Source organism: Anarrhichthys ocellatus, unplaced genomic scaffold (genome assembly GCF_004355925.1).
Source record: "Anarrhichthys ocellatus isolate YVR2014 unplaced genomic scaffold, GSC_Weel_1.0 scaffold11, whole genome shotgun sequence".
Classification (NCBI taxonomy): domain Eukaryota; kingdom Metazoa; phylum Chordata; class Actinopteri; order Perciformes; family Anarhichadidae; genus Anarrhichthys; species Anarrhichthys ocellatus.
The window spans coordinates 6947489-6962667 of NW_022280041.1; the positions used below are offsets into that span (position 1 = coordinate 6947489).

A 15179-nucleotide genomic window follows, 5' to 3' on the forward strand; every position below is an offset into this window, starting at 1 on the left:
AAAAGTAATGCATGTTAAAATGGCTATTCTTAATATTTCTATACAACCAAAACAGATCAAATAACAATATTTCTATAGACTGTGAGAAGATGCGGCCTGACAATCAAACCAGAGAGAAAAAAGTAAAGTCTCGCAAACGAATATTGGATTTTAGTCGCACTTCCTTAGAGAACCCACCGCCTCCTTCCTCCCTGGTCACAAGCTAATTTTCCTCATCCATCCATTTCACTTGAAAGACCCTCTGAAGACTCTCTTCTGAGCTTGTTTGTGGCTGTATGTTTGTGATGTTTATTTCTGCAGTGCACTGGCACCGCCTCACAGTTACTTTCGTGGGAGTGGAAATTAAATTGACTGATGACAACTCTGGCTGTATTTAAAAGGAGGGGACAAGCACAGGCGTTGATTAGTATGGGTCTTCGTTCGCCCGTTTATTTCTAAATCTTTGACATAATCGCTGGTATCATTTTCAGCAGCTCTACAGTATCGTCATGTGATGTTTCCTCTGTGTACACAATTTCAGCACACCTTCCCATAAGTACTGAGAGCCAGGTGTGAGTCTGTGTGCTCTAAGCGTTCTTTTGCTGAGTCCTTCGTTATTTGTTTAGCATCCACACCAATGGCTGCTTTACTAAATATAATACAATATAAGGAAGCACAAACAGTGAAGCTCTTCGAGGGACTGCACCACACAGCAATTTTCCATCTTTGGAAATGTTACTTTACCTCAACAGTAAGACAAGTGACGCTTGGTCTAAAAACAACATGCTAATGTGCAACAGTGCATCGCTGCTGTATTGTCTTCTTTGTTTTTAATCTCACAGTCCAGATTCTTCAAACACTAAAATACTGATCCATGGGAATCAGCGATCTGAAACAAAACACGGTTCGCCAAGCTAGACAGTGCAAAATTGCGTCCAAAATAGGCGTCCCACTGACTGTGACGCTTCAGACACACTGGGCCTGATTTCATCAAAAACGCCTGCTTCCCAGGGTGAGACAAAGCAAGTTCTGAAGTGCACAGCTTCGTGTTCAGAGCCACTGTGAAATAGCAGGAGCACATAACAGTAAGGATGCCATCTTTTATTCTGAACTACAGAGGAGGATTCTTTCACTTCAGTGTGTGGAATGTCACACTGTACCCAAACTGTCAAAGCTAGTATTCTCTTTGTTTTTTGAACACAAGACATCCTGTACTAGTGTTCATTATGTGGGCTATTTGTATTATATATTATCTTAGTCCTGTGTAGAATGTCCAGGTTGGTTTTTATCAAATGACGTTTTCATTCTCCCAAGCCCAGTTGTTGTCATTGTTGACGTAAACTTAAGTGTGCGATGTTGTATTATGAACATATTTAGTCATAGTTGTCATAAACGCAATGGACACCATCATGAACATCATGTTCCTCCCTGTTGTATGACTTGTCTTTAGTAGAACTAGCTGCCTATTGCTGTACATTTTATTATTTCACTATTCAGACTTTATTCTTTTTTTTTTCTAATTTCATGTTACATCATCTATTAAGTACTGCTATCCCTACTGATAAAGAAAATCCTGTCGGGCACTGCTCTGTCACACATTATAGCTGTTGTGGTTCTGGTGAACCTCAGATCAAAATCCACACAACTCTAATATTAGGAGATGAACCATTTCTTCCTCCACCACCGTCCCCCCCATCCTCCTTCATGTCCTTACGCCAGAAGTGTTCCTGGAGGCGAGCAATCAATACAGCACTCACGCTGAAAGGCTGTAAACCTGAAATAGTACCCATGACAAGCCCTTGCAGGTAATAGGTCAGATGTATTGAGTGATCTGTTCATAAACACACATTTTAGGACAGCTTTCTGTAAAATGTGACGTCCACGTATAAAGCAAACAGCTGAACATTTATGTGATCTATGTAGGTCCTGGAAAATAAAATCTAATGTCTCTCTGGCACTAATTTTACAGGAAATGTAACTTTGAAAGGTTTGTTGGATGATAGGACCTGCTATATAAATCATTTGTGGCAACTTCAGGTTTCTGAAATTAGAAAGTGCCTTCTCAGCCAAACTACAGTGCCAGAAGTGGGATTCATACGTCAGACCACATACCATTGTCTCACCTCTGCTGTCACTCTTGGAGATCCATTTTTTTAGTTGGAGCATGAGGATGCCTGTGCGGTAATGAAATGTTGAGGCTATAGTGCAAACTTACATTTATTGCTCACTTAGTCGTGTGATATTTTCAATGTGCAGCATCATTGCACTTGGGAGAAGCAGACCTTTCTCGTTAAATAGTATTATAACCCCCTTCGAAAATGGTATTTTAACTACTTCCACATCACATTCTACTTTGGTTTTCTTTAGGGACTGTATGCAAGTTATTAGGGAGGGAGGTTAAATGTTATGTTCCACTTAAAAAACAAAAGCTAAACCCTCCGCAGCATTATTGCACCCACTCCCAGAACCCATCAGCTATCAGTCTGATGATGGATGAGCCTCAGGGGGCAAGGAGCTATATTTCTGGGGTTCAGATGTAGCCAGCGGATCTCTGGGCGAAGACTTCCTTTTTTCCGAGCTCATTGTTTACAGTCCGATTGTTAACTTGAGATGCGAGATTGGAGTTGGAGTGACTAGATAACTTGTACGACAAGATAGTTTACATGTAGCCAGTTTACGAGCTAATTTTAAACCAGGGTTCCCAGATTGTTTTCGGCCAATGCGATCCGCCTCTTGCTCAGTCTCCTTGAACGTGAGTGGTCACTACTACTCTGACAACAAACAGAGCCAGAACGCTCCCAATGCCAAAATGTTGTGAATGCAATGCATTCTAATGCCAGGTGTAAATGCAATGACCCATAGATTGGATTGCATTATGCAGTATCTAGATACAGGTCTCATGTTATTACCAGATGTAAATGGGGCCTAAAATTAACATCATGGTTGTGTTCGCTACTTATATAATGGGCATACTGACACCCATACAGATGCAGGACTGTAACTATGTAATATGTAACGATTAATTAATCGCGAGAATAAATAACTTAATAAAGAATAAATAACTTAATAAAATGAAAGGCCCCCCCTGCTCTCCATAAAAAGTCGGACTCACCCCACTTAAGCCAAAACAATATTGTTACATTAACATCCTCTTTTTCTGATTTTCGTACAGTCCCTACAGTTAACTTACTATGCACCTCAACCACAATAAAAGGCTTTTATCTGACATGGTTTTGCATTCGATCACGAAGGGATATAAGGGCCGAAAGGAGAAGATAACCCTGCTCAGTGTCACTACCGAATTGCATACGCAGACCATTTCATGTCACGGCACATTTTCACTGGACGCCTTTGAAGTCTTAACCATGCCAACGTGACATAGATCTCTGCTCATCCCGAGGAGACACTGTGTCCTTCATCAAACTTAAATTGAGACGATGCAATCTCTGTTTCTCCCATTTATCGTCCCCTCCCCCCTCTTTCTCTCTCTCTCTCTGTCTCCCCTCACTAATAAACAGGGCTCTCTTCTTCATGGATGAGGGGCTCGCGATGGCTCCCCTCCCTCAGTGAGACAGATAGCAGGGGAGATGGATGTGTCAGTCAGCGCCGTCTCATCTCAGTCAGGTGCTCTCTGTACTTAAGGTTATTTAGAGGCCTGCTGGCTGGTAAACCACAGAGCTAGCTTTTTGAATGCCTCAAAAATGTCTTGGGTAAAAACAGAAGGAAGCTCATTTTGCTTGGTTGTTTTCCAGCTGTTCACGAGGCATTTCTTTTTTGACATCGGCTTGCATGCCAATTTACAATTCAGCACTATATAAAATACATGCAAATCAATAAGATGGACCTAGATGTCGTGTTTTCTAGAGGACTTCCCTACCCTCCAGAAACTGGAACAGTCAGTTCAGTACATCTCTCCATCTGCCTCTCTGCAGTGTCATGTCAACGAATAATAAGCACTCGGCCACAATCTTCAATTATGCAAATCGATGGTGGGATCCTGATATAGGGTTGTTTGTGGCAGGTCTAAATGCAGATGCACTGAAGGTTTAGAGTTCTATCACATTACAGTCATGAACAAAGGACTGTCATCTTAGACTCTCTGCTCAAGCGTGTCTGTAAGCCGCCAGTGCGCATTGTACACTACAGTGATGCTATTAAAGAAGTACAAAAGTCTGAGAAACATAATTCTTTCTATCTACCGACCCTCTTTATTTCCTACAGATGATCCAGCGTCTGTATGATGATGACATGATACAAAACATGCACCGGTTGATGGCAGATGACATGTTTTGCTATGAGTTCCTATCATGGATATAGTATCGTTAAACACAATTAAATCCCAGTCCTCTGTCTTTTTTTTAATTGGTCGTTTGTTGAGAAGTCCACTTCCTGTCAGCTAATGATCAATAAGTGCCAGTTTAGGAATTTAACTCATTTGTTTTAGTACTGGGCTCATTCTCAATATCAGAGCAAAAAACAAGTTTTTTATTTTATTAAAAAGTTGTTTTTCTGGATGAGATCACAATGTGTTTTTGTTGATGTAGCACAGTTGAATAAACAGTAAACTGGGTATCGCTTTTAATGGAGGTTCTGACCTGTAATTTGTATAAATTGTCCAGACTGTGGAGTTCAGGCAGGCCAAACCAGATGTTAAAAAGACGGCCAAGCTGTTTCTCTCTCAGAGTGACCACGGAACACACAAAAGAATAGGATGACGTCCAACAACGTCTGCATATTAAATAGACTCTGTGGCAAACCATGCTGGAAGAGCAAAAGAAGCAGCCAGATGCCATACATTTCTTACCTTGCCTTTCCTGCCATAAGGGTTAAACCTGTTCACGGACAACCACTTTTTTTTTGAGAGCAATTTCTTTTCTCAGCTAATGCATCTCTTTTCGTCTTGAGCGCATAAGAGCTCGTGAACCTTCCATCCACAGTCTCGAGCCGATAAAAAAAACTCCTTCAAAAATGTACCTTCTATTGAAGCGCATCTATTCTCTCTTCACCTTCAAGTTACTGACGTCACAGCTGAAAAGAAAAAAACGTTTCCTACTTCCACACTACAAAGGGGCTCATCAGTGCTCTCTATTCAGGTCAGAACTCTGCTGCAATCGCAGACTGAGTAATGGCACGATCTCACTTAATACAGGCTTGCTTGAAGTGCCCCATGGATCTACAAAAGAGTTAGGTGCTGGAGACCGTGGGACTGGTGGCTAAATGCAGCAATTTGTTCGTAAAAAGTATATATATATTTTTTTTTGTGGTCACATCTGCTTCGCATCCATGGCAGCATTCTGCTTCCTTTGTGGTTGATTTAACCGGCTAGCGTTGCATGTTGACGTGGAGTTTTTCATTATCATTTACTATTGAGTTGGCTTCTGTTTGCATTAGAACACCCAGTGGAGGCTTGGATTTGAATTCAAGATATTGGCTGACGCAAAAATAACCAATAGATACCATGAAATGATGTGAACTTGTTTAGCAATCAACCTTAATACTCACAGCAGAGGTTTTAAAAATGCATGCGGCTCAAAAAAAAATGGCATTGTTAAAAATATTTCAATGGAAACAATGTGGCAAAAAACACTGTAACAACAAGGAAAATTGACTGTAAATATGAAGATATATTTCATCATCTCCGGCCACTTTTAAAGAGAACTCTTCCATCATCTTCCCCACAGAGGCATCTCATTTAAACACGCAAACCGCTGGGAGGCCAGCCACAAATGCCTAATTGAAACCCTTCTTAGTTTATGAATAAGAGAACACCCATGTGCACCCGGACGACAGAAAGTCTTTATCGGCAGGGCATCATTGCAAATGCAGGGCATGTTGAGCGGCTCGCCGATGGGCTTGTTACATAACACCCCACTGCAGGTGCACCTCATAGAGAGCGTATATATGAATGGCAGGCGGCAGCTTGTAAGTGACCATCAGCTTGTGAGTGGGGGCATGGGGGGGTAGGGTGCGTCAGAGGCATGACAAGTGAGGAGTGTTGTATTTTGCTGTGCATGCTGAGGCTGAAATCAGACAAGATAATACTAGCCAAACTATTTCTAGTGTAGCACGGCAGGTGCGAGCGTGTCAGAACACCATCATGGAAAGGGAGAGTATGTGTGAGAATGGCTCACAAAGCAAATGTTTTTTTGTATTTTTTTGCTATCACACGCACACAAAGTCTTGCAGTCTATAAATGATGTATGATATCCAATCAAAGGATGAAAGGGGATAAAAGACATTCATGCCAGTTCTTCAGAGCAGAAACCCAATAGGACTGAATTTGGAGGGTGATGGCATGTAAAAGGTTTTGTGTTGTGACGATGAATACTGCATGGGAGTCTTGACGCTCAAATACGGCGCTCTTGTGAAAGGAAAATGCTGCATCAAACACCTTGAACAGATCTCCGAGCAGTTGGATTAGGCGCTGTAAAAGATGGATGTGGTGAGGGAGTGAGCTGCTACACATCCTCAGAGTTCCTAGCAGCTGTTCAGGGTAGGGACTTGGCAGGTACAGATCGCGAGGGAGCTCGCTAGCAACCCTCTCCTCCCCTCCTCCTCCCTCAGCCAGCGACGGCCTCATTTATCTGTCACCACCCCTCCTACTCCCCAACTCCCTTCCACTCCAGACATCTTTGTCTAACACGCCTTCGCCGTCGCCGCTGAGCCGAAGCAACTCCCGTCGCTTTTGTATTTATACCACCAGTTAGGTTCCTGCCAAATACTGTGATCGGCCACTCTGAAAGCTGCCTGCTGCCCTGACAACTTCACATCTGGGCTGTCACAGAGTCCTGTAATGTAATGACCAATAGGCTCAACATAAAGGCTGTATAATTCATTCATATCCCCTGTACTGCGCCGTAACACGGTGACACAAAATATCTATGGGCCCCTCAAAGCACATATTGTTGTTCTCTGAAATATGCCTTCAATTAGAATGTCATATTGCGGTGCCTCAGTCATCTTTTGGCATTGCTAAGAGTGATGAGAGGGAATCGGGCATTAGTTCTCCATCTGACGGATGCCTCCCTTCAGAATTTCTCATTAGTGAAATGCATCTCTGCTCCATCACAAGCAACTCACATTGTTGACCGCGCATCCTTTTGATGATAACCCACACCCCCCTTGCATTTAGAGCCCAATTAATTATCATAGATGCTAGTCACATAAATATTTCACCGCGGCAGATGCCAATATTTCATATAGCGCATTTGGATTTACAGTCAACAAGACGTCTTAATTTTAATAGCAAACATTTTTTTTTTCGAGGAAGACGGTGATGTAAAACTCTAAATAATGAACTTGTATGTCCAATTATGTTTGTTCACATACAAGTGTCCTTGTATTTGCACAGGAACAAAATACATGTGAGGTTGTCACACTATTCCAAACAATTTCTCCTCAACAGCATATCAAATTGACCACAAAAAGTCTCAATCTCCTCAAAACCTTCTCAGACTCGCATCAGTAGCCCATCTCCCTGCTCAATACTACTTGCTGATGAAAGCAGAGTGCCTCACCATTTGGACGGCGCTCGTCAATAACAGAGCTTTCGGTGCGACAATCGGGCCAAGCAGGTGTTTGGCGTTGTGTTGGGGGAATAGAGTAGCTCAACAGCACATTGGAGGATCAGAGGAGGCTTCAGATGCATCCTGGTCACATGCCAAGGCCTCCCTCCCCACACAATCTGGCCTGTTCTGTTCCCACTCAGTGGCAGACGCACCTCCGCTGGCAGCTCTGATGGACACTAAGCTCTGTTCTGGTGACAAATGCAGAGATCATTCGCTCCGACCCACGCAAGCGTTTAATCGTGATGCACCGCTACTGCTGCTCACACCCCAGATATTATATTGCATGAAATCCTGTTAGTCTTACAATCTGAGAGCTAAAAGGGTTTGGGATATGTAAAAATCATTAGTTGCTATTCCATGCCAGCTTTTGCCTTGTTAGGTGGAGTCTTACCTAGAGATTTATCTGGCAACCCTTATGCACAAAAAAGAAATCCGGTTTATGCGTGGAGTCACTTTAAAGTCACTTTTCGACACTTACAATTCCCTGCACGTTTTGGACCCACTGCACATGTCCTCTGCCGAGCACATAAGTAATAGGCGTGGAAATCCTTGGTTAATATATGAATAATTCTGTGTTGTATATGCAGTCCTTAAAGCTGACCATTTCCATCTTTCTCTCACTAAATAAATGGACTGTTTAGATATTCAGACTGCAATACTTTGCAAAGTGGATTGTTTATGCATAAATTGCAGCTGGACAATTTATCTAGTCATGGAATCACATTTATTTACTGTGTGGGAAAATGCGTTTCTCATGCCTGCTCTTTACATACAACGGGCTGAATGTCTGGTCTTTAATAGTGGATTCCGGCTCTCATACTGTATTTGTCGGAATGGTTACGGAATTTCCTACTATATGCGCATGCTATAAATGTATCCCTGCAACTGTGTGCAGAGAACGTATCAACAACATCAAAGCTAGCCCGAGCAATGGGAATGAGAGCACCCCAGAGGGTCTGGGAGCTGAAATAAGACTGATACAGCTGAGTGAGCCTTGATGGAAAAATATATATATAGAGAGAGAAACAGGTCAAAGAGATGGGGCTTGGACCCTGGGGATGCCTGGAGATGGGGCAGAACATAAGACCCTTTTCACCAAAGCCACGTCTTCAAAGACTAAACAGTTACCTAGTGACAATAAATAGAGCAGAAAGACCCTTTTTATCAATGGGAAGTCCAAACTACAGTAAGTGTTGCACTACTGCACACACTCAGCAGGAATAGGACATTAGGGCTGTCCTGCTAACTTGGTCAGCCTGCCCTGAATTATAAAATGCACTCCCTTACTGACAGATTGACAAATTGCCAAGCCAGTTAGTAAATACAGTCCCAGTCTCAAGGTTATAACAAATAGTCAGACATGTTGGTAAATATTTTTGCTATTTTTGCAGAGAATTAAGACGATCAATATCACTATCCTACGTAAAATTGGTAGCAATCTTCTCATCTAACTCTCTGAAAGAACAAAAAAATGAAAGCAGTATTATCGGAGTGAAATGAAACATTTTGGAAATACAGAGATGTGGGTAATTGAGCTATTTTCTCGCCAGTTCCCACTCCAATTAAGACCGCTGAGCACTTCCCGTCTTTCAATCCAACCTTCAAACACACTGTATCATGTGTCCCGTCTTTCTTCCCTAAACTCCCATTTCAAGTTTCTGCTACGTCTTAATTTGTATCACAACCCTGTCATGACAAATACACCAGTAAATGCTCTCATGATTTTGCTGAGGCCCGTTTTACTCGGGCAGTGTATCAATGAGGGATATGCTTGTGCGATAAGATGATTTCATACATTTCTCAGTGAATCAAATGCTAATTGCCGCTTTATACTCTCGCAAATGAACTGAGCAATTTGCTGCTGCAACACAATGTTAGCAAATTTGCTCCTCCAACAAGCACATAATTATAATGTTATTCTGTCCTCAATCTAATAACACTACAATTTCAGCTGTGCCACTGATGCCACCAAGATTAAAATATCAATTTTCATCATTTTCTCTTCTTCCTTTAAAGCCCATTTATGTATTTTTTTCCCGAACAACTTCCCCTTTACTGCGAGTCCTTGTGGAGCTGATAAAGCTGTGGGATAGCAAGGATCATCAAGGTGATGGGTAGTTACTAGGCCCTGGTGTTTTCTACAGAGCTCAAACCGTTGCTTAAAAGAGCGCAGCGGAACTGTCAGCCGAGAGTTGCAATTATTTCCAGGTTCGTGAAGAATATAACAGCCAAAAAAACAGGGCGGATTTTCAGAAGGGACCACTGTATTTAATCAGCCACATTCACTTTGTGTTCGGATTTAGATCTTCTCTCTGGGACTTTGTTGCTGTTTTTGTGGCAGCCATTCAAGATGGTTTGCTTCCAACTTTTCCTAAAGAGCTATTGATATGCATGAAGCATAAAGAAAGTGGAATAAATAGCAGCTTTTGTGAATGCCATCCTTTAACGCTGCGATAGTGCTTATGCAAAGTGAAACGACCACTTGCGTGTGAATTTTACTCAGTACGTATACATGCGCTCAGACATGTGGGCAGTGTGTCCATAAGGTGTTGTGTGACGCTATGAGGCAGCCAGGCTGTTTCTTGCTCGAAGCCAAGATGGCTCTGAGGCGCAGACAGCAGGGACTGCAATTTCAGTATTCAATGTCACCGACACAAATGTTATGATAATAAATAGGTCAAAGGTGGATGTTACGAATAGGTATTTAAACTGGCACACACAGGAAAGGCACATTAATACTAATCGTCATCTGCAGTCAGTAGAGTCAGCGTTCAAAAGGACTGTTCATCATCTGACACTTCCTGATTTTTGCCGGAACGGTGACTAACAGACATTCAGTTGTTTCTCGGGACGCCTGGACAAAACTCTGCACATTTGATCATCATTCTCGCAATGATCTGAGCCACAGAGCAATTACTCGTTTAGGAACTGTAATCGCTCAGAGTCTAAGCATGCATTTAATTACAGGAGTATTAGAAAAAAAATAATCGCTCTTGAACACCAGTCACACAGAATGAGATTTGGCGAGATGATTACTGCCTGTAAATCTAGCCATAAAATTGGGGGCTATTATGTCTCGTACTCAAATGGCTTGTACAACAAAACTCTAATCGCATGCATCATTTTACACGGTTCATTACTGTAGTTCATTAAGATACGAGCGGTGCTTTTCAGAATAGATGGTGTTGGTACAGTATATAGCATAGTGTAGAATATTCAATGCCTTTTCCCAGCTCTAGATGTTAAAACAATGTGAATTGCGCATTCAGTGGCATTTTTTAAAATGAGGCTTATGTACAGTAATGGTAAAGTCAACCCACTGCCATATGTGGATATTATCCCTAACATAACCCTGTAAACGGAAATTAATTCAAAACATTTATTCAAAACATTACCCTTTGCATACTGGTTACCACTGCCTCTTTGGTGCTGCTTTGTTTCCCCGTTTTAGTCTCCCTCACCCTCTCTTAGCGATGATAACGTGTGACAACACACGGCGCAGGGGGCCGCACAGCCGGTGGCCGCTGGGAACCTCGCCGTCTCTCAAGCGACCGGCCTCTGGCAACCGCTGACCTCGTAACACGCGTACACACACTCATACATACTAACCACCGAGTGTGTCAGCCGAGGCAGTGGAGCCGACCCAGGGAGCTTGTCCGACATGCTGAGTCGACAACAAGGGGAGCTCGAGTGGCAGAGTAGACCTCGGGGATTTGCTCACCGTGTCCCTACGTCACCGCATACACCGCACGGTGTTGACTGGCCAAGCAGATAAAACAGAGTGGCTAGTGTAAAAAAAAAAAACCATCTCGTAAACTCCAGAGTCAGAGCTTATTACTGATTAGTCATGCAGGAAATCAGGGAGTAAGCTTGTTTCTGTTTGTGTGTTTGCCCTTTATTAGGTGTATTATTCACATCACAACATAAAATGAGGAGGAAGTCTTGAGAAATTATATTGATGTGTTGCCTTCGTGCGAGTTTGAAACTGCTGCTTCAGTTATTGATCTCAAAGTATAAAAAGAGGCATTCATCTACATTAAATACAGTATGCGAATAGCAAAAAAGGAAAGAGATAGAGGGGTGTTTTGTATTTGAACCTGTGTTGTACTTACCATGGCTCCAAAGCCTGAGGACATTTGCTCATTAAAAATGAATGACATTAAAGTATTTCACATTCAATCCCACACTCAGCTGTTTTGGGAAGAACTCAAACGAGAGCTCGGACTAAAAATAACGGCCTCACAGAAGGAGGCAAAAACAAAAGCAAAGCTTCTTCCAGCGACACGAATGGATGATAAGTCTTATCACACTTTGCAGTTTGTGTTGTGTTTATATGCAGTTATACAGTGACAGCCAGGCAGCTCCGAAGCAGAGAGCATATACAGTATTTCAGCAGAGGATGCCAGCTCAGAGGCTTAATGCCAAGGGGGTGTATGTACTGTAGTAGTATTTCCCTGGAGATTACCTTTGGTCTAATCAGATGCAGATGTGGCAACTGATTGATTACATTAATGAAAACACACACACCGACATCAATTGAGCTGTGGTGGTTGTTCCTCCTCTTTTGCATTTTTCAACATATTTTTCACCATTCGCACTTAAAGAAATTTAGCATACAGCATATATGCACATTCTAAATTGGAGCTATTAATCTGCTGTTAGTGCCGTTATGAACTGCTCAGACAAGGTACGCTGTTTCTCAGATTTTTGAAAGAACTCAGAAATTCATGCAAGTTGATGACAAAGAGACAGAAATGGACACATAATTCCTAAATGCTACATGATGTAAACCACTTGAATGCTGCCCATTGTCCAGCGCACTTCACACAAAGTTTAAAATTACCAAATGGCAGTAATTCAGTCGCCATCTAAAACTTGGACTCATGCCTCAATTCGACTGCCTTTTTGTCACATCCTAGATTAAATGACACTGGAATCACTTAGCTTGTCAAGTGGCGTACAGTGTAATTGTGCATTCATGCAGCGAGTGCTGAAGTGATTGAACGACCAGAAAACCATGGCATTTTGCTGTGGAACATTCAGACAAACAACGATGAGAGGTTAAATCAATACTCTCCTTTTTTTTTATGTCGAACATCGCCTTACACAAGCTTCGTTTGATCTACAAACGATGCAAGATGATTAACCAAGTTTGACCGAACCAGGTATCGGGTTTGAGGATGGGTGAGTAGAGGTGGGTGATAAAAGATTTAGTTATTTTGTAAAGGATCATTTCATTTAGAAGCAGGGAGAAAAAAACAAGGTGGTGTGCCGCGTTACGGTACTTCCATCTCCACAGTTCAAGGCAGGGTGAACCCTTATCCAAAGCGATGACTCAAATCTACTCTGACTGGCCAAGGCCAGTGTGCTTATGTGAACAGCCCAAATTATGTCATATTTAGTGGTGCGTTGTCTCTCATACTCGTGACAGCACACACAATAGCCTATAGTACATTGTGTTCTGTAAGAATTGACGGAGAAACAATGTTGTGAGATACAATGTATTTAATTGGTCGGAACAAGTGTGGTGATTTTCATTTTGGCTAGCTTTCTGTCTTTGTTAATCCTTCGGTCTTGGCTTCATCATATTTTAAAGAATTTTCACATTTTCACATGAGTGTTTTTCCATTCTTCTTTCTAAGCCGCCAATCTGCGGAGTACAGAGAGCCAGCCACCGGCTCTTAAGCATGCTTTTTAGGGACCTGCGTCCTTATTTTCATTCATCTTTTGTTTTGTGTTTGTCAGATTTCATGCTGTTAAATGATAGTCTGCTCTGATGTAAAAGAAAAAAAAAATCTGCAACATAATGAGGCATCATTAGCTGGCTTGTTTCACTTGACAATCCAGGCCATGTACCGTTTCATGCCGTTTTCACAGACAAAACTAGGTGCTGCAAAATCGTAATGAAAACATGCAATTTACAATTGCAATAAATCTACAATATAAAAACAGATTAAAAGATAATTGAAGCCATTTTTCACCACATGAAACAATTGGTAATCGGAGTATGAATGTGAAACCCAATACATTATCTTCCGGCTTTCAATTTAATGTATCACCTGCCGTTGTCATGATAAAAGTCACCTTTTTAAAAACTACCTAGTGTATATCAGCGCCACAGGGATGCGGTAGAGTGGGCGGGAATGATGATAATACCCGAGGTGTGATCATACCATGTTCCTGTCAAATAAAAGTGACAGGAGGAGACACTAATCCCTGCTTGTCCCGCTGCAGTTTGACTGTAATCTCAGATTAATGTCCAGGAAATGTCCTTACAAGGTGATTGCACACTAGGGCAGATGTTGCAGCGTGTTAAATCATGTGTTGCACCAGAGCAAATAGATAGATGAATGAGTGCTCACGATCTCTGGTGTTTCCAAATTCACATATTCTCATCTGCTCAAGGATTGCTTCCGAAAGGAAAGCATTTAGGAATAGATACTTTTCTGAAACGGTTTTGTTGGGCTCCATGTGGATTTACTGGTTTGCAGTTTCACTACAGGCTATTCCTGAACTTCAAGTAGCAGACATGTAGAATATTTTTCCCTTTTTCCATTTGATAAATAATTCAAATTTTCAGAAAAAGGTCTGTGTCAGTGCATATTGTGTTTTGGCCTTAAACGTAACTGGGTGTAGTAAGCAATGCTTGTATAGAAGCATGTGAATCTGGTGCGTGAGGACTGACATCATGTGGTGTATCAAACAGCACTTGTGTGTGAATTCAACCAATTTTTTTTATTAAATTAATTGTAAAAGGGCACACAAAACGTTACAGTCAGCTAGGACCTTTTTGTTTTAATGTCATACAACTGTATGTTTTAAGTAGTGCTATTTATACACTTGTTTTTTTCCATATACTGTATATACACATTATTAACAAGGAGCTCAAGGACATTTTAACACATATTTAGAGACAGAGACAACAGTTCTCTTCAGATAGTAAAGGGTTATAATGATTGACTATGTCATTTGCTAAGGTTATAGAGGTGTTATGATTTGTAACAAATAATCAGGAGTACTTGTTTTGGAGCTACAAGAGTATATTCTGGTTTTATGCTGAGTAAGCCGGGAAAGGGTTAAATACACACAGCTGCTCTGGACAGTAGCAAAGCCTTGAACAATGACTTAATGCACTCCACTGAGGCTGCTTCACATCCCTCTAATGGATCATTTTTCACCTGGCACCTCGGCTCTCTTAAGAATAACTCAGAGGGATCAGCTTAATCGATTCCTTTCCTCTACACCGATCTGGATCAATAAGGATTCCTGCATTATAAACCGCCATCTCCATTTCCAGTGCTGCTGAACTCACTCTTGTCATTTAAGATTCCATAACAAATGCACCTGATTTGCCTCACGTCCAGCCCCATGTTCATGAAAAGCATGCTGCATGTAGTTTAAGCACCTTACAGTTCTTGTAAAACACTCGTGACGTCCATCCTTAGCCTCAACTGCAGGGCTTTGAATGACAATCTCTCTTGTATGTTGTCTTCATCAACGCCCAAGATCTATTCCCCGAGTGCACATTCTGGCAGATGATTCACTGGCATGTTGAAAAAGCAGTTGGAAGTCTGCGAGATTGTTAAAACCTGCGGGGGATAAAATGCATGTGCTCCATCAGTATGCAATACA

At 41.8% G+C, this 15179-nt stretch overlaps 1 protein-coding gene across 29 annotated transcripts in view; it reads left to right on the forward strand.

Moving 5' to 3' along the window:
* LOC116385427 (receptor-type tyrosine-protein phosphatase delta) overlaps nucleotides 1–15179 on the forward strand; it is a 327744-nt gene that overhangs the window by 44433 nt on the left and 268132 nt on the right. The window lies entirely within an intron of this gene.